This window comes from Spermophilus citellus, assembly GCF_964194105.1.
Source record: "Spermophilus citellus genome assembly, chromosome: 4".
Classification (NCBI taxonomy): Eukaryota; Metazoa; Chordata; class Mammalia; order Rodentia; family Sciuridae; genus Spermophilus; species Spermophilus citellus.
In genome coordinates this window covers 225,314,398-225,338,656 of record NC_138185.1, presented here as the reverse complement: position 1 = coordinate 225,338,656, position 24,259 = coordinate 225,314,398, and the positions used below count along the sequence as shown (strand labels likewise).

General features: G+C 43.6%; 1 protein-coding gene across 7 annotated transcripts in view; it reads right to left on the bottom strand.

Annotated features, from left to right (window-relative positions):
- The window catches only part of TRAF3 (TNF receptor associated factor 3), a 116,896-nt gene that overhangs the window by 35,766 nt on the left and 56,871 nt on the right, over positions 1-24,259 (bottom strand). For 5 of the 7 annotated variants that reach the window (XM_081293368.1, XM_081293366.1, XM_081293367.1 and 2 more), the window contains one exon: positions 15,476-15,600. The exons of the other annotated variants lie outside the window; for them this stretch is intronic. The gene's annotated coding sequence lies outside the window, so the exon portion shown is untranslated. The remainder of the gene's footprint in view (positions 1-15,475; positions 15,601-24,259) is intronic. 7 annotated transcript variants of the gene reach the window in all.

Here is a 24,259-nt window from a genome sequence, read left to right as displayed (position 1 = left end):
GAGATAGATCTCTGCTTCACAAACTTTCTGAGGGAAGTTTCCGCCCAGATTCTTGCAACATTTGTTTACCGAGCTTCTGTTGGGCAGCTCTAGCTCATGGGCATATGTGTCCTTCCTGCCTCTGGGCCCAGACAGCCCTACTCACCCACTTGCCTCAGTAAGGAAGGGAGGCCACAAGGGGACTGGTGATCACATGTGGACTAGGCATGCAGGCCCCAGGGGGAGATCCAGACCCAGATGCCTGATGGAGCCTCTGCACTGAGATTCACTCTCCCAGCCCAATCCTCCTCCATCCTTTTCCATAACAGGGTAATATAGCTGTTGACCAATGAAGTGTCTTTCAAAATGAATCGGTTCCCTGGCAGGTGAGGTGGTGCATACCTGTAATCCCAGTGGCTTGGGAGGCTGAGGCAGGAGGATTCCAAGTTCAAGGTCAGCCTCAGCAATTTAGCAAGGACCTCAGCAAATTAAGGAAACCCTGTCTCATAATAAAAAGGACAGGGAATGCAGCTCAGTGGTAGAGCACCCCGGGGCTCAATCCCCAGTGTGTGTGTGTGTACACCAAACACCAAATTCTTTTTTGTTTGTTTTGGTACTAGACAGTGCACCCAGGAGTGCTTTACTACTAAGCTACATCCCTAGTATTGACTTTTGAGACAGGGTCTTACTAAGCTGCTGACACTGGCTTCAAACTTGTGATCCTCTTGCTCAGCCTACAGGCACTGGGATTACAGATGTGTGCCACAGTACCACACATGTGACAAATTTCACTCACAAGATCCTGGGCGTCCACCCCAGGCCCAAACCTCCTCTCTTCAGGGAGAGACTCAGAGGGGCCACTGTACACCTCAGACCAGCAGGGCAGACACAGGGATTCGAAAGGGAGCAGAGCCAGCTCCTCCAGCTCCTCTGAGCTCTGTTCTTGCACTGCTTCTTGCTGCCTCTTTCTGAGGCTCAGAGAATGAATGTTTTATGGCTGGCGAGGGATCAAACCACTGCCAACAGCACAACACCTGACAGATTCATGATGTGGTGGTGAGGCCACACCTAGGTTAGCTTTAATAAAATACAATGTGGCTATGGAAAAGTGTGGGCACCTGTGTGAAATCTGGGGACTTGTGAAAACAAAAGAAGTTTTCAAGATGACCTCAAAGGGTCAGTGACTCTGCTTGCAACCAGAATCCCGTCCATTTGGATGCCTGCTAATCTTTCCTAACTAAGTGAAGAAAGGATCCAGGGCTAACTGCATCCAATGAAAGGGTTGGCCGGACCCAACCTGCTTCCCACTACCTGCCCCTCAGATACTTTAGCTTCCCAGCCCTGGCCTCTGACAGGGTATTGATAAACTGCCCAGGCTTGGGGCTGGGGTTTGGCTCAGTGGTAGAGCACCGGTCTGGCATGTGTGAGACACTGGGTTCGATTCTCAGCACTGTATATAAATAAATAAAATAAAGGTCCATTGACAGGTAAAAAATATTTATTTAAAAAATAAAAATTGCCCAGGCTGGCCTGGACTTGTGATTCTCTTGGCTCAAGTCTTCTGAATAGTGGGGATTACAGGTGTGTGACCTGCACCTGGCTTATAAATTGCTTTTTGTTGAAATTACATTGCACTCATGATGGTTGTCTTCTGGGTTTTGCTACATATTTCAATGTTATTTTTCACATGCAAATAGTGTGAAGAGATTTTCCTACATGAGAAAATACTGGTTATACAAGATGACACACCACGTGAATTAACAGCTTTTGTAACTGAGAAGCTAACAACTGCCTAGCTACATTTCTCCCCCAAAACACAAACTGAGTCTCCAGTGGCAATATATTCAAAGCTAAAGAGACAAAAACAAATAAAAGACCGAGTCCACACCATATCAAGGGAGCCCTGCCTCACTCAGCACCAGCGCCACTTTTGGAGCCGGACAACATCCTGACTGTGTTCCTCAGAACGCCGACTTTAAGAGCCATGGTTCAGGCTCCAGCTCCCTGAGCCAAGGTGAGCTACTAGGGGCAGGGTGGAGAGGGTGAGAAGCAGGGGAGGCCGAGTGAGGAGAGGTGCTCCAACTGCTGAGGTACGGCTCACCATGATGGACGCCCAGCTCTGCTCAGGCCAAGCTGGCTGTTCCTGGTGTGGTCTGGGAAGGACCGTCCTGAGGTCAGCCTTCCTGAACACAGGTCTGCTCATTTGGGTAAGCACACAGCAACAGAGCTGCCGGAGACACGCTGACGTGTGTTTTAAGATACCAGATTTACTGCTAACCTGTCTTTGAACAGGATGGGCCAAAGGGTATTTATTCCCTCCACCAGCCAGGGAATGACTGAACACTAGTTGGAGGGCAACAGCCTCGACAAAACACCAGGAGCCCCCACTTGACCTTGGCCTCGCCACATTTCTGGGGAGTGCTGTGCTCCACACTGCTAAGCACAGGGTCCTCGGGTGCACGCCCACCCAAAAAGCCCTGTGAGCAGGACAGTGCTCCAGGGCACCACGGGGCCCCGTGCAGCCCACAAGCAGGCCCTCGTCAGGTCAGGACTCTGCAGAGGCTGGCCTCAACCACCGCCCTCATTTCAATGCCTACTATGGGGGCAGCAATGTATACACCTCTGTGCCTACTGTGTCGGGGGACACAGGGAGGACGGAAACTGAACCTGTCCTCAGAGAGCTTCGAGGGGATGGGGAGGGTGGGTGGAGAGGAGGGGCCTCCAAGGTCAACAACTGAGTGTGAGCACTGTACCAGACACACAGGGTGTCTCTTCAAAAGAGGAAGCCCCCACCTCTGCTTTGGAGCATCCTGGGAGTTCCCAAGTTGGGCTGATGGCTTAATTCCAATTTTCCAATTCCAGCAGAGAAAGAGGAAGCTGCCAGAGACACCCGCCAGCAGGTGGCTATGGATGGGACCTGGGTTTACTTTGGTACTGGGGATTGAACCCAGGCGAGCTCTCCCACTGAGCTTACATCCCACTTACATTTTCACTTTGAGATAGAGCTTCGCTAAATTGCCGAGCCTGGCCTGGAACTAGCAATCCTCCTGCCACAGTCTTCTGAGTTGCTGGGTTTACGGGTGTGCACCACCTCCCGTGGCTTGGGACTGGGGTTTCTTGGGAAGATGACATGATTGCAGATAAGACCCAGGTGGGTTGAGTGGTACCAGGGCAGGATTTGGTCCACATTGGGGAGCCGGCCAGACGGGGCAGCTGGCTGTGAGCAGGCCTGGGTGGGAAGGTGGCCTACTGTCACTTCTGTCTGGCACAGCACTTATCCTCTGAGCCTTACTTTTTCATGGAAAAGCAGACACTACCTAATTCTCACAGAATTATCAGACATCACTAGGATAACACATGCAGAATCCCCTCAAACTCTTCCGCACCATACGAGTAAAAGATGGATCTCCCTATGAACTGGGGTCAGGAGTCTGTCACGGTTGGGGCTGGCTCCTCATCTCAAAGCCTTTCTTCACTACGTTTTTCATGACTTAGGCAAGAAGAAACAAAAAGCATCCACACTGGAAAGGAAGAAGTAAAACAATTCCTAGTTTCAGATGATATGATCTTATATGATACAGAAAATCCTCAGGAACTGATAAAACCTAGAACTAACAAACTTATTTAGCAAGAATATAGAATACAACAATATATAAAAATTAATAGCAATTATAGCAACGGACAACGTGAAAATGAAATCAAGCAAACAATCCATTTTAAATACTATCCAAAAGAATAAAAAATCCAGGAATGGATAGAGAATCAGACATATATACTGAAATTACAATCATACATCAAGGAGCTGAGATTATAGGTGTATACCACTGCACTTTAAACTTCCTGACTTTAAAATTTACAACAAAGCTAAGCATCAGGACACTGTGGTATTGGCACAAAGAGACACACACGTGTAGACCAGCGAACAGAACTCCAAGTTCAGAAATTAACCCTGACATTTATAGCCACAATCAACTTTGGACAAGGATTCCAAAACCAATCAATGGGAAGGAACAGCATGCACTCAAGGTGAGCCTCAGGTGCTAATGGGCTGAGCTGCTGTTCACTGCCAGAGCTGCTTAGACACCTGCCTCATCTTTCTCTGGGGTGTGGGGCTCTGCGGAGCTCCACTACACAACAATGCATACTGCCTCTCTCTGGGAGGACAGGAGTATGGTTCTCTTGCCTTTTAAGAAAAATGTGTTAGGAGCTATGTATGAAATAAACTGTGTGCAATACATGTGAAGTACATGTAGTGTGAGGACAAAATGAGCCCAGAGCCCAGCGCCCACTTGAGTCGGCACCTGCCACATGCTGCTTCCTCAGCCCCCCACCACTCTTATTGAAGGCAGACAAACACCCCAAACTTTATGTTCTCAGCTCTCCTGTTAGCAGACCTAAATAACCAACTTCTGCCTATTCTCCTGCCCTTCACAAGAACATGCCCCCTGCCCTGGGCTGTGTCTACATCTTGGGAGGTAGAGGGATACTGGTGGCCAGGTCGTGCAAATGGCTAGTTTCAGAAGCAAGTTCCAAAATGCTCTCCTAGGGCAAAGGCAGCAACACATGTCCGTCAGCAGAAGGTGAGTGTCTGCTAACCCACACCCTCACCCACATTTGAGCTCCAAATCTCTGACAGCCTACCTGTGGAGAATAAAACCAATCGTTTCTCCTCTGCTCTCACACTACAACAATCAATATGGACAACTTCTGTGACTCCCAAAGATGTGGGAATGGAGATGCGGCTTAGTGGTAGAATGCATGGTGAGGCCCAGAGTCTGAACCCTAGCCCTACAAAAAATACATAAAATTCAAAGGTGGGGGGCTTCTGCACACCAGCAAGTAGGCCATCATCTCTGTAGCAAGGTATCCTTGGCTCCAACTCCACTCTGATACTTCTACCTGGGGACAGCATCGAATCCCACAGGTGCAGGACCAATGGCCATGACTGCCCTACCTTTGGATGCTAGGCACAAGCCCAAGTGGTTTTAACCCTGCCTCTGACTGACTGCTATAAACAGAGTCCCACAACTCTCTCTTTAGGTTCAATTAATTGGCTAGAAGAACTTAAAAACCCAGGGAAACACTTACTTACATGTACTAGCTTATTATAAAAGAGAGGAGTTATGTATGGGAGTGGGGGTGCACCCCTGTAATCCTAGCTACTCCAGAGGCTGCGGCAGGAGGATTGCAAGTTCCAGGCCAGCCTCAGCAACTTAGTGAGACCCTAAGCAATTTAGTGAGACCCTCTCTCAACATAAAAAATAAAAAGGCTGGGGGTGTGGCTCACTGGTGAAGCACCCTGGGTTTAATCCTGGGGTGAGGAAGGAGGAAGAGGATGAGGAAAAGGAGGAGGAGGAGGAGGAGGAGTTGTTGCTGGTTGTGGTGGGGGTGCACCCCTGTAATCCTAGCTACTCCAGAGGCAGAGGCAGGAAGATCAAAAGTTCCAGGCCAGTCTCAGCAACTTAGTGAGACCCTATGTCAAAAAAACTTTTTTTAAAAAACATTCCATTAGTTGTTAATAGACCTTTATTCATTTATATATGGTGCTGAAAATTGAACCCAGTGCCTCACATATGCTAGGCAAGCAGTTTACCACTGAGCCACAACCCTAGCCCCAAAATAAAAATTTTAAAAAGGGCTGCAGACCTAGTTAAGTGGTAGAGCAATTGCCTACCATGTGTGTGGCCCTGGGTTTGATCCCCAGTATTAGGGGTGAGGGTGGGGGAAGACTGAGTAGAAGAAACACAGAATGCACAGGCTGTGTGCAGGGAGAAGGAGCCCCTGCAGCCTCCCTGGGTGGATGACCCTCTAGGAGCCCCCACATAATCTGCAACCCAGACGCTTTCTGAGACCCACTCCACTTCCTCCATGGAGGCTGCACTCATGTGCATGACTGACTAGATTCTCTGGCCACTGGCGTCTGCCCTCCTGGAAGATGGGGTAGAGCTGAACGACCAACTCTAATTCTACCTGGGCTTTCTAGTGACCAGTCCCAGTACCGCCAGCCATCAGTCAACTCATTAGCAAATAAAAAGTCACTGTCACTTCAAAGATTCCAAGAATCTCAGGAGTGGTAATCCAGGAAATAGGGGTGAAGACCAAATATGTATATTAATTAAAACCAATTTTTTAGTTGATGGACCTTTATTTTATTTATTTTTATGCAGTGCTGAGGATCAACTCCAGTGCCTCACACATGCGAGGCAAGTGCTCTACCGTTGTGCTACAGTCCCAGCCCCCAAATATATATTTTATAATATCAAACTCACAGGTACCACCTCTAAAGTATATACCCAATAGAACTTAAAAAAAAAAAAAAAAAAAAAAAAAAAAAACCTCGTGGACAACCCTATCCACAGCAGCACCACTGACAAGAGCCAAAAGGTGCAACCAGAGTACCATCCACGGATGAGTGGATAAACAAGACATGGCGCACCCACAAGAAGGGATGTCATCCAGCCTTACTAAAGGAACAAAAAGGAACAAAAGCTCCGGTTCATGTAACTGACGTGGGTAAACTTTGAAAACATAATTATTTTATTTAGGCCAAATAAGCAGACACCAAAGGTCACATATTTTATGTTTCTATTTATAAGAAACATATATAGAAAAAGCAGTGATCATGAAATTCATTTGGAAAAAGAAGAGGCCCAGAATAGCCAAAGCAATTCTGAGTGAGAAAAGTGATACAGGAGGCTTCACAATACCAGACCTTCAATGACATCTCGGAGCTGTAGTGACCAAAACAGCCTGGTAGGGCACGGAAACAGACACGAAGACCAATGGTTCAGAAGAGAAGACACAAGACAAGCCCACACAAACACAGTTATCTCGACCAAAGGCTCCATAAACATACACTGGAGGAAGGAGAGCCTCTCCAACAAATGGTGCTGGGGAAATTGGAAATCCATAAAAGCAGAATGAAATTGAATCCTATCTCACCCTGCACAGAACTTATCTTAGGGCTGGGGTGGTGGCTCAGTGGTAGAGCGCTTGCCTAGCAAGTGTGAGGCACTAGATCCTCAGCAGCACATAAAAATAAATAAAATTAAATTAAGATATGGTATCCATGTATAACTAAAAAACATAAAAAAAAAAAGAATGTGAACAGAGCCCAAGAATGGGGGAAAATCTGTACCACACACACTTCAGATAGAGCATTCATCTCTAAGGTTACACAAATAACTCAAAAACTTAACACCCAAAACACAAATAACCCAATCAATAAGTGGGCAATGGAACTCAACAGACACTTCATAGAAGAAATATGAATGGTAAAAAATATAGCAAAAAATGTTTGACATTCCTAGCAATTAGAGAAATGCAAATTAAAACTACACTGAGATTTTATCTCACTCCAGTCAGAATGGCAACGATAAAAAAGAATACAAGGAACAGGCTGGGGCTGTGGCCCAGCAGTAGAGCGCTCACCTAGCACAAGTAAGGCACTGGGTTCGATCCTCAGCACCACATAAAAATAAACAAATAAAATAAAAGTATTGTGTCCAACTACAACTAAAAAAAAAAAAAAGAATACAAGTAACAATAAATGTTGGTGAGGATGTAGGGAAAAAGGCACACCCATACATTGCTGGTGGCACTGCAAATTGGTGGAACCACTATGGAAAGCAGTATGGAGATTCCTTAGAAAACTTGGAATGGAACTACCATTTGACCCATCATCCCACTCCTAGGTTTATACCCAAAGGACTTGAAATCAGCATAGTATAGTGACACAGCCACATCAATGTTGATATCAGCTCAATTCATAATAGCCAAGCTATGGAACCAACCTAGGTGCCCTTTAACAGATGACTGGATAAAGCAAATGTGGCATGTATACACGATGGAATATTACTCAGCCATAAAGAAGAAATTATTGCATTTCCTAGTAAATGGATGGCATGGGAGAATATCATGCTAAGTGAAATAAACCAATATCAAAAAATTAAACACCAAATGTTCTCTCTGATATGCGGATTCTAACACACAACTCAAGAGGGTGGGGAGGGGAAGAATAGATAGTCTGCTGAATTAGACAGAGGGAAGGAAAAGAAGGGGGTGGGAATGGGAAGGACAGTAGAATTAATTGGACATAACTTTCCTAGCCTCTCTAAATAAAATATAAAATAGGGCTGGGGGTGTGGCTTAGTGGTGGAGTACCCCTCAGTTCAATCCCATGAATACATGACCAGGGTCATTCTACATCATATACAACCACAAGAACAGGATCCTGATAGTTACACTCCATATACGTATAATATGCCAAAATACATCCTCCTGTCATGTACATCTAAAAAGAACAAATAATTAAAAAAAAAAGAAAAGAAACATAGAACAGGTACATCTGTTAGCACAGGTGATTACCTAGAAAAGAGCAGAAATGGGAGAAAGTAGCAATAAGAAAGGGAGTCAGCAGACAAAGGAGCCCTTGACCAGCAACTGACCCACAGAACTCAATGCCCATCATGCCACACCAGGGGACACATGTCCACCCCGCTTGTGTGGGTAGGCTATAGAAGAAACCCACCTCAGGAAGGTGGGCAGACTTCCCAGGGCCCCTGAGTGGACCCGCAGTCTCCTCTCCCTCTCCACACTCACAGGGGCGCTTCCCACTCCTTGCAGATCGGCAGGCACACCGTGTTCCCAAGGTCGCTCCACCCTGTCGTGCTGCGCTGTGCTCTTGGGCCAGGGCAGCTGCCCAGCTCTTGGGCATTACACACAAGGACTGAGGATCACTCCACGGCTGACTCTCCCATTTGGCACAAATCCATGAAGGTAGAAAGCAGACTTGAGGGAACAGCCAACTGACCAACTGTTTAATGGGGATGGGGTTTCCTTCTGGGGTAACGAAGACGTTTTAACAGTGAGCCCTGAGAGCCAGTGAGCTGTCAACTTTAAAATGGCTGATTTTATATTATGCGAATTTCACCTCAATTTAAAATTCTATTGTTGGCTGGGCGCGGTGGCACACTCCTGTAATCCCAGCGGCTCAGGAGGCTGAGGCAGGAGGACCGTGAGTTCAAAGCCAGTCTCATCAATGGTGAGGCGCTAAGCAACTCAGTGAGACCATCTCTAAATAAAATATAAAATAGGGCTGGGGGTGTGGCTTAGTGGTGGAGTACCCCTCAGTTCAATCCCTGGTATACCACCCCCCAAAATAACTATTGTTACGAAAATTCACCATAAATACTTTAGTACCAGTAGAATGACTAAACTTTACAACAATAGAAAATGACAGGTTTGGGCAAGGATAATGAATGGAGCAAAGGGAACCTTCTACACTGTTGGAGGGAACATAAAATGGTGTGTCCATTAGGGAAAACAGACAGGTTCTCAAAAAGTTAGTTACCCCAGGATCCAGCAATCCCTCTCCTCCATGTACATGCAACAGAACTGAAAATAGCTCACACAAAACCCTGCACACCGACATTCGTGGCAGCATCACTCATGACAGCCAAAAGTAGACTCAGCCCCAAGGCCCACCAACGGTGAGTGGAAAACAGAACGTGGTCCATCCAGGCATCAGAACAGCACCCGGCCACAAAAAGGAATGAAGTTCTGATGCGTGCTGCCACACGGACGAACCCTGAACCTACTATGCCAAGTGATAGAGGTCAGACGAAGGTCGCGTGCCAGCCGACTCCACCAGCATGGGAAGTCCACAACAGGCAACTCCACAGAGACAGAGTCCCCGAGCAAGTGCAGGTGCAGGGCCTGAGGGGATGGGAGCGACCAGTGAGTGTTCTGCACTTGGAGAGTACTGATGGGTGCAGAACACTTAGTACACAAAGCCACTGAACTATGTGTTTTAAGCAGTTTAAATGGTAAATTTTATGTGATTTTTAATTTCAATTTTTAGAATGTAAAAATGTTCATATGGAAAGAGTCAGAAGGGTGAGACACAAAACCCTCTCCATCCCGCACCACCTGGTAACCACCCCTCCCCATGGCAAAGGAAAGGGTCGCATACTAGACCTCCTGCCGTTCTGCTGGTCCTGTTAGGCCCACTGGATTTCTTCTCATGTTTTTTTTTTTTTTGCTAGAGATGGAATCCAGGTACCTGCCCCTGTTAGGCCAGCTACATCCCCAGTTCTTCCTTTTAAGTACTTAAATAGGAAAGATAAAGCTAGAGAGTAATGAAGACGTACAAGTCATGAAAAGCTAAGACCGAGGGGATAATGTTTTAAAGCAAATGCAGAAACAAGCAAGAGGACAGCTGCCCTGATGATGTGGGCTCTGCCGACTGGTGGTGCAGAGGCTGGCCAGGACCACGGGCAGCAGCCATCTCTAATTTTCTGAGGAAGGTTTCATGAAGTTCAGTCTCCAGCTCACACTGGCATAGCAATGCTGAGAAGTAGAGTTCCAGGAGGAAAACTGCGTTCAAAGGTCTCCAAACCAAAATCACCGTAAAGATAAAGTTCCTAAAATTAAAAGGCTAAATTTTTCTGAAATATCTGTGCTGGTAATTTCTAAACTGCGATTACATCTGGTTGTTCACACCCAGCTGTGAAGGGCTGGGAATCCCATGTGTGTTCCACCTGCAGGCCAGTAACCAGAAGCAGCAGAAAGAAGTCAAGTGGAGAGGCTGGGGCTGGGGCTCAGTGGAAAGCACTTGCCTAGCATGTGTGAGGCACTAGGTTCGATCCTTAGCACCACATTAAAAATAATAATAAACAACTAACGTAAAGACCTTTGGTCCATCTACAACTAGAAAAGATTTTTTTTAAAAAAAGGGCTGGGGTTGTGGCTCAGCGGTAGAGCGCTTGCCTAGCACATGCGAGGTGCTGGGTTCAATCCTCAGCACCACATAAAAATAAATTTTTTTAAAAAAAGGTATTGTGCCCAACTACAACTAAACAAATATATATTTTTAAAAAAGGAAGTAGTCAAGTTGAATCTTTGGAACCTCCCAAAACAGAGATTGTGGAAACCTCTGATTAGATTTCTTGATTTAAACACAAATGCCTTTATTTCACTTGCTTATACTTGAGTTCAGAAATAGTTAAAGTGTACTTTTAGCCTAAAGTAATCATAAGTTAGTTAAATTCTACAATATTTATAATTATTGTGTTAATGAAGAAAACTTAATGCAAATTCAGTCAAATGCATACATCAACTAACGTTGGACAGCATGCTTTAGGGAAGCAACTTGAAGGTTACAATGCCCAGTGACTGAACACAAGCACCTCTGAGAAGCGTGTCATGACACATGCACGACAGGCATCCAAGCCACTGCCGCGTAGTCTCACCTTCTCGTCCTTACTGGGGATAAGTGGGAAACCAATGTTTGTTCCCATACATTTACAGAAGAGCAACAATAGATCCACTAAGCAAGGAGCGTGAGAGGAAGTTACACAAGGGCACTGTACTACGGCTAGAGCTCCCCACACCTGGAGAGCAACCCCGTGGGGGTCCCCAGGGCGGGTCTGCTGCTTAGTGCTGGAACTGACTCTGCAGCTCCCTGAGCACCAGCACTGCTCCACTGATGATTTACCGTATGCAGCATTTTCAGGCATGAATCTATTTTATTCTGAAGCTTTTTTTTTTTTATTTAAATGAAAGCTCTAATTTTCTGAGGAAGGTCTCATGAAGTTCAGTCTCCAGGTCACACTTGGAAACGCAGCAGTAGATGGGGTTCGGCCTACTTCCTTGCCACTCCTTTACTCTAGTGGCTTGCCTCATGCTCCCTGCTTCTGTGACTGAAGTTGCGCCATATTTTAATTGGAGCTCAGAAACTGGAAACAAAAGTACATCTGCTGACAAGGATGTTCCAAGAACTGGAAAGCCCGGGGAAAACCAAAAAAGGGAAGCATCAGATAAACAAAGGAAATGGCTCCTGCCAGCAAGCAAGGGTGAGAAATACACATGTCAAAACAAGCTCCACGTGAAGCGCAGTGGGGGCTCAGAAGTGTCCAGCGAAGCCGAGGCTGCAGGGGGCAGGATGCAGGCGAGCATTTCAGCGCACCGACTCCTTTCACCATACCTGGTGCCAACTGCTTGCTCCACTGTGGGAGAGGGCACCCAGCAAAGGCACTGGGAACACAGAGGAGACGAGACTCATCCAAACAAACAGCATGACTGCTTATCCAAAGACCTGAGAGAAGAGGGGCAAGGGAGAGGGCAGAACAGCATGCCCAGGCTGACACGAGAAGAACCAGGCACATGAGGGACTGAGGCCTTCTGTGGCCAATACCCCTTGGTTTGTGTGACTCGGAGCTTTTTAAAAAGCTTCCACTCAACCCTTACTAGTGCAGACACCCTGGGCCAGAGTCTTGCCCTCTGGACAGGAAGGAGGAGCAGGATGAGGGCAAACTCCGTGCACAGCCTCCAGGAGCAGGCAGCCTCTCCAGGCCAGGCCACGCCTGTCCCAGGGCTGGAGCCTAAGGTCTGTGAGTGGAAGCTGAGGGCATAACAATGCTCACTTCGGGAGCGTCAGCTTTACTAGAAGGTGGAAGTGGAAAGCATAAAACGTGGCGTAGTAGAGTGGCTTCCAGTGTCTAAGTTGTTTAGAAGGTTTAGAAGGCACGAAATTTCAGAAAACACTGCCTTGTCTCTGTTCTTCAATCTCTTTTGCAGACTGCCCTGTTTCTAACTGCGTTTACACACAGGAGCTGTTGAGGGTCTGATGCAAACCCTTTTCTCTTCTCTGAGCAGTCTTTCTGGACAGTCTTTTGCCCTCCTCAGGACATGCGTCCCTAAGAACGGGAACCACACACACAGAACACCGAAAGGTAAAAACTAAAAGTTACCTAAGGAGGGGGAGGAAACAGGGTCCAAAGGTCAGGAATGGAAGCTACATTTCTGAAAATTTTATTTTGACTTGGAACCATAAAAAATGTTTTGTGAACCTGTAACAAAATTAAAAAGCTCTTCCTTAAAATTAAGATTAAAATGAAATAAATGTATCGGTGTAACCAGCTGATGACATAGTGAAGAACTGGTTCAAGTGATTAAAAAAGCAACACTTTGGCAGCACATCCCTAAGGATCTACTCCAAGAACAAGAACAACTGCAGAGAAACCTTAGGCTATTTTCAGTGATCCAATTGCTGGTGATATATTGGTACTGCTGCTATAAAATAATAACAAATACTTTACAGGTTAAACAAATGAGTAAGGATGCCAAAATCATCAGGAACCATGACTTCTAGCACAAGAGAAACGAGACAAATATAAAATCCAAGAAGCAAAAAATACTCTTAAAGTTGAAATAAAAATAGTATGAACACATGCCATATTTTCACTTAAAAAGTGTTGTCTGCTGGTTGTTCACCAAAGAGTCTGGAGACAATCACCAGCATCACAGCAATGGGCATCATTGGGCCCAGACTGTGGTCTCAGCAACCCAGGAGCCTGAAGCAGGAAGATTCCAAGTTTGAGGCCAGCCCCAGCCAATTAGTGAGGCCCTGTCTCAAGGGTTTTTCTTTGTTGTTGTTGTTGTTTTGTTTTTTGTGGTGCTGGGATGGAACCCACGGCCTTATGCAGGCAAGGCAAGTACCCTACTAAGTGAGCTATATCCCCAGCCCTAGGCCCTGTCTCAAACTAAAAATAAAAAGGGCCAGGGTCAGTGGCAAGGTACTGGAATTCAATCCTCAGTATCCAAAAAAAAAAAAAAAAGATATTGAACTCCTACATACAGCATTGCTTAGAGACACTGTGATCCTAGGTCTGGGGCAGAAAAGTTACATGAGTCTAGGACATCTTCCCAAACTAGGAAGCAAGGAGGGCAGACCAGGAGGTATGTTAAAGGACAAAGGACAAAGTCCAGGGAGTTCCTCCGGCCAGAGCAGCACAATGAGCACCTGTAAGAATCACTGCAATGGACTGAAACACTCATGGCTGCTTTAGTTCTTGGATTTGCATGGTGCTCGGCACAAAGACTACTTACTCTGGGTTTTTTTTGTTTTTTTTTTTTAAATGGTACCAGGGATTGAACCCAAGGGCACATATCCCCGAGCCTCATCCCCAGCCTTTTTCATTTTTTATTTTGAAACAGAGACTCACCAAGCTGCTTAGGGTTTCACTAAGTCACTGAGGTAGGCCTTGGATTTGTGATCCTCCTGCCTCAACCTCCAGAGCTGCTGGGATTACAACAGGCGTGCACCACCATGCCCAGCGATTACTGCTTACTCTTACAGTGGCTGCAGAATAGACACTTGGGAATGGACACAGGCAGAATGAGGCATTTATTTATCCTGCCTTTCCCATCTGAACTATCCCAAATATTTAATGATGCATTGTTGACAATTCATCAAGGAGAAGGAAAAGACAAACAGCATATCACCATTCTGCAACCTCTGATGACTGCCCAGGCACAGCACTAGCCTCCATGCCACCAGCAGACCCTTGTGCTAACCAGAGCATAGCCACCACCGCAGTGCCTGTTCTGAAAGGCCGAGCCACAGTGACCAAACCTCCAGATCCCCCACGGTTCACAGGAAGTACAGAGGCACATGTTCGTGTTCAGTGGAAATGGCCAGAGCCAGATAGGGAAAACTGAGCACCAGAAAAAAGACCCTGGATTCCAACCATCAAAATGTAAGGAAACTTGCAGACAGAACTCTAATGATTTCAAGAGACTATCAGCTAACTATTTGGACTCTACCTCAAACTCAAAAAAAACTGAGACTTCTCAGGAAAATGGAATGGTACTGTAACAACAATATGAATACGGATAAAATCTAAATAGTTTTCTTGATACTTATCAATTTATCAAAAAGAGCTATGTATTAAATCTCACTTTGGATGTAAATATTTCAAACTCTATCTTCATTTTAATGTTCTAACACGTTAAAGTTTTTAATTTCAAGTGTAAAATGCCACTCAATCACATATTAGAGGTTAAACACAGGGTAGTTTGCTTTCTTTAAAATTCCTAAAGACAACTAAAGAGCAAACAGTTCCCAAATCAAAGGATACACTACTGGGAGAAGCAGGCCTGCAACCTTGGCTGCCAGCACCGCTCCCGCAGTGGGCAACCCTCTAGGCAAGGGGAGAATCGGGGGCTCTCAGAGGACGGGCCTTTGAGGCAGAGTGCAGGCCACTACTCCTGGCTTTCAAACTTTAAATCTTTCCTGAGCCATTAGGGATACTATATGTTATTCTCAGAATTTAGTGCTACCTTTAAAAAATCGAAAAATAAAAGTAAGGAGATAAAAAACAAAACACCGTGCCATATATAAAGAAGACTCTTAAACACATCTGCTGGAAGGAAATTGCTAAAGCCCAAGATGAGTAAGTTCAGGGTGTTTTGCAATTAGGTTGTTTTACACAAAACAAAAAAGTAATAGCTAAAGAAATGCAAACACACTAAAAATGTCTAAAGCCATGCACGCTGTGCCATGCACCTATGGTCCCAGTACTTGGGAGACTGACAAAGGAGGATCCCTGCAGCCCAGGAGTTCAAGGCCAGCCTGGGCAACACAGAAAGATTCTGTCTTCCATTGCAAATAAAACCAAAAACAAACAAGAAGTCACATTTTCTAGTAGCATACCTGTGTGTCATATGTTGTAAGAAGATCTATCGAAGCTTGACCGAGGAGGAAGAAGCTTCAGCAAAGCAAGAAGTGAAGCAGTGTCAACCTTAGCTTCTTCCACAGAATGGAGTTTCAGCCCTCACCTAGGAGTAAGAGCAACACTTGATCAACTCTCATCTGGAAAGCATCAAAGCTTCAAAAAAGGGCTGGGGTTGTGGTTCAGCGGTAGAGCACTCGCCTCACACATGCAAGGCCCTGGGTTCGATCCTCAGCACCACATACAAATAATAAATAAATAAACAAGCAAACTAATTAATTTTTTAAAAAAAGGCTTAAAAAACAAAAACAAAAACAGGCTTCTTATAGGTGCATGCCTGTGATCCCACCTACTTGAGAGGCCCAGGCAAGAGGATTGCAAGTTCTAGGCAGCCTGGGTAACTTAGTCAGATCCTGCCTCAAAATAAAAAAGACCGGGGGTAGCTCAGTAGTACAGCACTTGCCTTTTTGCTAGTACTGAAAAATAAATAAATAAATAAACTAAAAAATACAATTTTAAAAACTTTACATTTCTATAGAATGTAAAGATAAACATTTTTAACACTATATGCATATATGGTGTAGATTGCATTTTTTCCCTAACATTCATGGGCTTTATTATTTTGTTAATAAATTTATTGGTACATTATAATTATACATAATAGAGGAATTTGTTGTTACGTATTTATACATGCACCCAATATAATCTGGTCAGTTTCACTCCCCAGTGTCGCCCCTTTCTCTCCCCCTCATCCTTTCCCCTATTTTACTCACTCTGTGGATTTCCCACTTTTTTTGAGCAAAGTATACATTATAAAGTCTGCTTCTTTTTACTTTTAAATCACTTTTATCATCAAGGGCTACATACCCACAGGAAATACAGTTTCACTAGCTTACTACAGACCCCAGTCCAACTCCCATGCTGGCCAGGGAGATGGCCTCACTAGAACTCCAGAAAGGTTGGGGCCTCTCTGGTCCCAAACCTTGCCCCATGCAAGAACAACTACCTTAACTCTCATGGTTACTGCCTCCCTTTTCTTTTTTTTTTTTTTAACTTTATTTTATTTATTTATATGTGGTGCTGAGGATCGAACCCAGGGCCTTGCAGTTGCGAGAAGAGCGCTTTACCGCTGAGCCATAACCCCAGCCCCTGCCTCCCTTTTCTTTATAAATTTATCATTTGGCTGAGTGGCCCTAATATATTTATTTATTTATTTATTAAATATTTATTTTTTAGTTGTAATTGGACACAATACCTTTGTTTTTATTTATTTTTATGTGGTGCTGAGATTCAAACCCAGGCCCTTGCACATGCAAGGCAGTGCTCTACCACTGAGCCACAATCCCAGCTCCTAAACTCTTTATTTTATTTTTTACTTGCTTCTGTGTTTTACATAAATAGAATCATGGTTGAAAGAGTATGTTGTTAGTCAACACTGTTGTGGTTAAGGAAAAAAAAAAAAGAATGGTACAGGGGGAAAAAATGCTGCTTTTGCAGCTACAGCTTATTTTCCTTACTTTGTAATACTCCATATGTCCATATTCCATAACTTACTCACTTCTCTGATCCCTGGTATTTTCTGCTTTGGAGTGAATATAGACATTATTGAGATATTTCTGCATGGCTAGACCAAGCTCACAGGTGTACATGCCTAAAAGAGCAACTGCTTGCCTACTGGGCTGGTGCATATTCAACTTTTGCTACAAACTATTTCCCAGAGCAGTTATATAACAATTTGTATTGACAAGAGAAGGGTATGAGAGAATTTCTGTTGCTCAATTTTTCAACAAAACTAGTAAGGCTTTTTAATTCTTGCTAACTGAATAGTTGTGTAGTGGTGGCCTAAGAATTACCTTTTATGTAGAATTTTACAGTTGGTTATTTTGAATAAAGAACTTGGGAGGTCCTACAACTGACAATCGCTGCAGAGGAGATCTACATTTTCCAACCAGCATTTCACTTTTCCCATGGCTCCTTCACCCAATTTTTTGCTAGGCATAAGCCCTCCTCTAAACCCATCAGCTTCTAGAGTCGGGGCCTGTCCAGGCAGACTGACAGCTGCCCTGGCCAGAGCTGGTTCCTCCTCTGAATACACAACCCAGGTCAGAATCAGTGAAGTTTTCCTTTTTCATTCAGAGACTCACAATGACTCTCACTCTTTCCCAAAGAACCCAAACATGTGCACAAACAAGTGTGCAGCTGATGCTGCCCAGGTCAGCTGTGAGGCAAGAGTCTGCTTGAGCTTAGAGCATCTCGGGAGGGCATGGGGCTAGAGCCTGACCCAGGCAGAGCATGCCACCCAGCCCCCCGCAGGCCTTCCATTCCACAGGGACATAACACCTGTGCTTTCAGGTAGCACTTACCTGGTGGTCAAAAACTGTTCAACCAGTTGAGGCCATAGGGCTGCACACACGTATGCATGCCCAATGTTCCTCCACTCACATCTGATCTTAGTAAGTATACATTTCATGAAATGTGTCTTTCATCTAAGTTTTCAAATTAATTGGCATGTTGCAACTTCTAATATCCTTATATTTTTATAGGTACTGAATCCACAGTGGCTTCTTTTTCTTTTCATTTCATGGATTGTCTTTTTTGCCACTTATCAGTTTCACCAGAGGTTTGTCAACTTTTACTAGGTGTTTCAAAGAACCAATTACCAATTTTTACCTTTGTCCATCTTTACGTTTGTTTTTTTTTTTGTTTGTTTGTTTTTGTTTTTTTTTTTTTTTTTTGGTGCAGGAGTAGTGGCTGGGAGTGCTGGGGATGGAATCCAGGATCAAGCACATGCTAGGCAAGTCCTCCACCCTTGAACTATATCCCCAGCCCTGTACTAATCTTTCCTACTATAACTTTTCCATATGATTTATTCCACTCCTGTCTTTATTAGTTTCTTCCTTCTGTTTCCTTTGGGCTTTTCTCTCTCTCTCTCTCTCTCTCTCTCTCTCTCTCTCTCTCTCTCTCTCTCCTCTCCTCTCCTCTCCTCTCTCTGCTAATTATGATATTTATCTTGATTTTTGGCCTTTCAACTTTTCTAAAACTATAAATCTCCCTCTAAGAGCAGCTTTGACTACATTCTAAAAGTTCTGATATATAGTATTTTTTAAATAATTCTGTTGAAAATATTTTCTAACTCCTCTTTATATCATCTTCTTTGACCATGAGTTATATAAAAGAATTTATTTTGAAACTCTACCATTTTGTTCCTGATTTATAGCTTCAATCTACAGAGGTCATATACTATGATCTGAGAGACTTTTTTTTTTTTGAGAGAGAGAGAGAGAATTTTTTTAATATTTATTTTTTAGTTTTCGGTGGACACAACATCTTTATTTTATTTTTATGTGGTGCTGAGAATCGAACCCAGAGCCCCACACATGCCAGGCGAGCATGCTAATGCTTGAGCCACATCCCCAGCCCCTGTGGCTATCATTTGATGAGATGTTCTATGTGTGTATATGAGACCAAGGCTATTGATCCTATTTAAAACATCTGTGCTTAGAGATTTGTTTTGTTCATCTGCTTGTTCTATCAATTACTGAGATGTGTTGAAATTTCCACTATAGTTATACTTTTCTTAGAAGATATGTCAATTTCTACTTTGTATAATTTGAAGTCATATTATCAGGCTACAAATTTGTAATTGCTATGATTTCCTTGTGAGTTGAAACTTTTATCATTACAAACTGTGGTAGAGTTGTCTGCCAAAACCACTTCCTCTGCTCCTGGGCACACTGCTGGATTCTGCTGCCAGCCTTCCTTGCAGTTCAGCTTGGTAATATGAACTGAGCTCCCTACCCCAAGGCCTGGCCAGACCACCCGCATGATGCTCCACACTCTCCCCCAAATGCAGAGGACCCTGCAGAGTATACCAGGTCCTAGAGACAGTGGAGCCACAGGGCAAAGAAACCTGAGTCCCGGAATGATCTTATGGAAAGCAAGCTGACAGCCTGGGCCGCCTGTGCTGACTCTACTATGCATGGCTCTGTTAGAACAGAGTTGCTCCCCCATGACACAAAATACCCCTGGTCTATAAGCTGATCTGCCCTGAAGTATGATTTGCTTGACAATGCTCAACCTTGCCTTGGTTAGAGACTGCACGTTTATTTTTCTTCACTATTTTACTGTCAACATTTCTGAAACTTTATGGTCTGGATGGACCTCTTGTACAGAGCATATCACTAGAATCGTGCAAACTACAATTTGACATCTTTTTTTTTTTTAATCCAGAGTTTATTTTCATTTTACTTATTGTGGACACTTAAGGGGTGCAGTACAATGATTTTCTATTCCTTTTTTTGAGAGAGAGAGAGAGAGAGAATTTTAATATTTATTTTTTAGTTTTTTTGGCGGACACAACATCGTTGTTTGTATGTAGTGCTGAGGATTGAACCCGGGCCGCACGCATGCCAGGTGAGCGCATTACCGCTTGAGCCACATCCCCAGTCCACAATTTGGCATCTCTGTCTTTTAATTGGAACACTTATCCATTTACATTGGAAGTAATCATTCACATATAGACTTAACACTTCCATAGTGCCAAGGTCTTTCTATTTGTCTTCTTTTGGATTATTTATCATCCCAGTTCCTGCTTTTCAGTTACCCAGACGTTATATAGTTTGCTTCTAATCTTTTAGTTATTTAGAAATTAAAATGTGCAGCCATGTATAAAAGTCCAATATTAATACTCAATATTTTAGCTGGGCACAGTGACACATGCCTGTAACCCTAGTGATTCAGGAGGCTAAAGCAGGAGGATCAGGAATTTGAAGCCAGTCTCAGCAATTTAGCAAGACCTGCCTCCAAAGGAAAAAAAAAAAACCTAAAAAGCAGGAGAAAAAAATCCTACATCTTTATCCTTCTCTTGGATGACAAGGACCAAACCCATTAATTCTGTTTACTATGTTCTATGTGTGTATATGACTTGTATGACCTGCACCCTACCGATGTGACCATGCACGGGTGTAATTAAAACCTGTGCGTCATTATTGTCACATGACATTCGTTTTGGTGAGAGATGGAATTCTCTCCCCTTCAGTACATGGAAACCATCATTCCACAGTCTTTCTGGCATTCACTGCTACAGCTGTGAAGCCAGCTGACCATTTTGTAGGTTTTTTTTTTTTTTTCCCCTGTGAATGTATTTAAGATTTTTCTCCTCTTTGGTTTTCTGCAGATTCACCATCACCTGTTTGTGTTTGGATTTCTTTTTATTTATACCAGTCATTTTGTGGGTGTCCTGAATCTGTAGTTTGGTATCTGTCTTTTCAAATATTGCTTCTGTACACCCTCTCTCCAGTTATAAACTTGTTAGGCTCCTGCTTTCTCGGTTTCCATCTCTACGTATCACTATCACTGGCTTTCCTTCTTTGTCTATCACTATAGAAAACTACACTGCTAGATTCTCCAGTGTTGAGCCAACCCGTCACTCCTGAGAGGACTCTCAATTGGTCATTATGTAACATCTTCTTTATATGTTGCTGTGTGCACTGGGTTTGCTAAACTCACCAAAGGCTTCCGTGAGCATTACAAATATTGCTTGGGGTTTGTCTTTATTATAACATCTTTTGTCTGGTCTTCCTATAGGGCTGGTCCTCAAAAAATAATTAGAAAAATCTCCTCCCCATCTATTTTCTGAAAAAGATTTTTGTCAGATTAGTATTCTTTTCTTCTTAAATATTTAGTACAATTTTCCAACAAAACCATTTGGACCTAAAATTTTCTGTGATATATTTTATTAACAAATTCAACTTCTTAAAAAATATAGAAACTTATAGGTTGTATATCTCTTCTTGAGTGAGCTTTGACAACTGTGTTCATTAAAATTGTTAAGATTTTATCAACATGAAAGTATTCACAGTATTCTCTCTCTTTCTTTGGTAGGTGGGCGCGCAGGGTACAGGGATTGAACCTAGGATAAGCCACATCCCCAGCCCTTTTTATTTTTTGAGACAGGTCTCTGTAAGCTGCTCAGGGACTTGTTAATTTGCAGAGTTTGGCCTTGACCTTAGGATCCTCTTGCCTCCGCGTCCTGTGTCATGGGGATTACAGGTGTGTACCACCACAGCTGCTGGTTTTCTGTTCACTCTAGGTTTTTGGTTTTTTTTATATTTATTTTTTAGTTGTAGTTGGACATAATACCTTTATTTTATTTTTTTATTTTCATGTGGTGCTGAAGATGGCCTTGCATGTGCTAGGTAAGCACTCTACCACTGAGCCACAACCCCAGCCCAACTCTAAGATTTTTAAGCTTCATAATTGACAGTTTTCAGGAACTATGGACATTTTCAGCCATTATTTCTTAAAATATTATCTCTATTCTCTCCTCCTCTCCCTCTGGGCATTCAGTTACCCTAATTTTTGGGGGGAGGGGGCAGCAGAGGGAGTACTGGTGATTGAACTCAGGGGCACTCAACCACTGAGCCACATCCCCAGCTCTTCTTTGTATTTTATTTAGTTAGAGGCAGGGTTTCACCGAGTTGCTAAGTGCTTTGCCGTTGCTGAGGTTGGCTTTGAACTCTCGATCCTCCTGTCTCAGCTTCCCAACCCGCTGGGATTACAGGTGTGCACCTGGATGGTTATCCTATCTTAGACTAACTGATTTTGTCCCACAGGTCAAAGCTCAATATTTCACACAGTCTTCTCTATGCTTTATTTTGGGTAGTTTCTATTGCTATGCCTTGATGTTCACTCACTAATTTTTTCTTCTTTAGTACTAATCTGCTGTCCATCTCTCTATTGCATTTTTCCTTTCATATACTGCATTTTCACGTCTAGAAATTCTATTTCAGTATTTCTACAGCTTTCATTTCATTCATCATTATGTTCATATTTTCCTCTACATTTTAAACATCTGCAACATAGCTATCTTGGTTCAATTCCATGCCTGGGAAGATTTTATTAGATGCTGAACACTGAATCTTACTTTTTTTTTTTTTTAGTTGAAGATAGACACAAACCTTTATTTTATTCGTTTTTATTTTTATGTGGTGCCAGGGATTGAACCCAGTGCTTCATGCATGCTAGGCAAGTGCTCTACCACTGAACCACAATCCTGGCCCAATCTTACTGTTTTTGTTTTTGTTGTTGTTGTTTTGTGGAGCTGGGGTTGGAATCTGGGGCCTGCACATGATGTTAGGCAAAGGCTCTACTACTGAGCTCCAGCTGTACCTCCAGCTCTAGTGTCATGAGAATTTATTAGGGTACTTTGGGCACAAAGTGTTTTTGTTTTGCATTTTACAGTGTTAAGCACTGAACCCAGGCCTCCCGCGCAGTGAGCATGCACTCTGCCACAGCCCTTTTTGTACCTTTTATGTATAGCTTGGGCTTTATTCTGGGAATGTAGATATGTCACTTGGATTCAGGACAAACTGTACTGACTCCAGACTATTAGTTTAGGGCTAATTCTGCCCTATTACTGAGGTCATACCCTCTGAGCAATCTACTTAATGCCCTCAATGAAAAGTTATCCTGAGACCTCCCAAATTAAAATGAAGATAAATCTTAGAAGGATCTAACTGATTACCACCCTGGACACTGAATATTTTTAGTGCAAACTTTTGGGCAGTAGAGCACAATTATTCCCAGCCCTGTCTGATATTCTAGAGTTATTCAGTCTATTCCTTTCTGACAGTACTTTTCCTGATTTGAAGTGTGTTCTTTGTATATACATTGATACATTCCCAAACCTCAGGGAGTCCTGCAGACCTCTGGACTGTTCTGAGCAGCTTCCTCTTCTCCTTGACTTTGCGCCATGAATTCTAGCTATCTTGGGTTCCCCAAACTCTGCTTGGTTTCACCAGGTCAGTGGACCTGCCCTGAAATGCCCTGAATTATCAGGTCACAACAACCTTCCCCTCAGCCAGGGTTGGCAAGCACCATCTGAGGGTCAGACCCCACCGGTACTACTGTTGTAACAAAGTTCTGCTGGACAGATCTACCCCGTCCACTTGCACACATGGTGTGAAAGGAACCACAGATGATGCAGAACAGCTGTGACAAAGACCCAAGGCCTACAGATCTAAAGCGCTAACCTTATGGCCCTGTGCAGACAAGTGTGCAGATTCCTACTCTGGGAAGAGCCTGGAACACGACAGGCTCATTCATTGCTTCCTCTACTTCAGGGAACATGGCCCTGACCTGCCTGCTGTTTAGGTCTGGAATCACTTGCTGTATATTATTCTGTCTGGTTTCCAAGTCACTCAAGATGGGAATCAGGTTGGAGATTAGGGTGTGACTTACCTCAGGAACAAAGTGTAAGAGAGTGCCAAAAATTCAGTAACAGAGATAAAATAAAAATTAATGAAAAAAACCCAGGAGAAACAAAATACCAAAATTATATATAAAGATAGTACCAGAGGGGCTGGGGTTGTGGCTCAGTGGTAGAGCGCTCGTCTAGCATGTGCAAAGCCCTGGGTTCGATCCTCAGCACAACATAAAAATAAATAAATAAAATAAAGGTATTGTGTCCAACTACAACTAAAAAATAAAAATATTAAAAAATTTTGTTTTGTTTTGTTTTTAGTTGTAGATGAACACAGTATATTTATTTTTATGTGGTAATGAGGATTAAACCAGTTCTTTAAAGTGCCAGGCCAGGCAAGCGCTCTATCATGAGCTACAACCCCACCCCATCCTGTTTTTATTTAAAATTTGTTTTTGTTTTGTTTGTCATGGATCTCTGCATTAAGCTTGGCTGTTTTAAAATAGTGCATTAAAATATTGCTAATCTCAATTACTGAGATTTTGGTACTCCCTAAATTCTT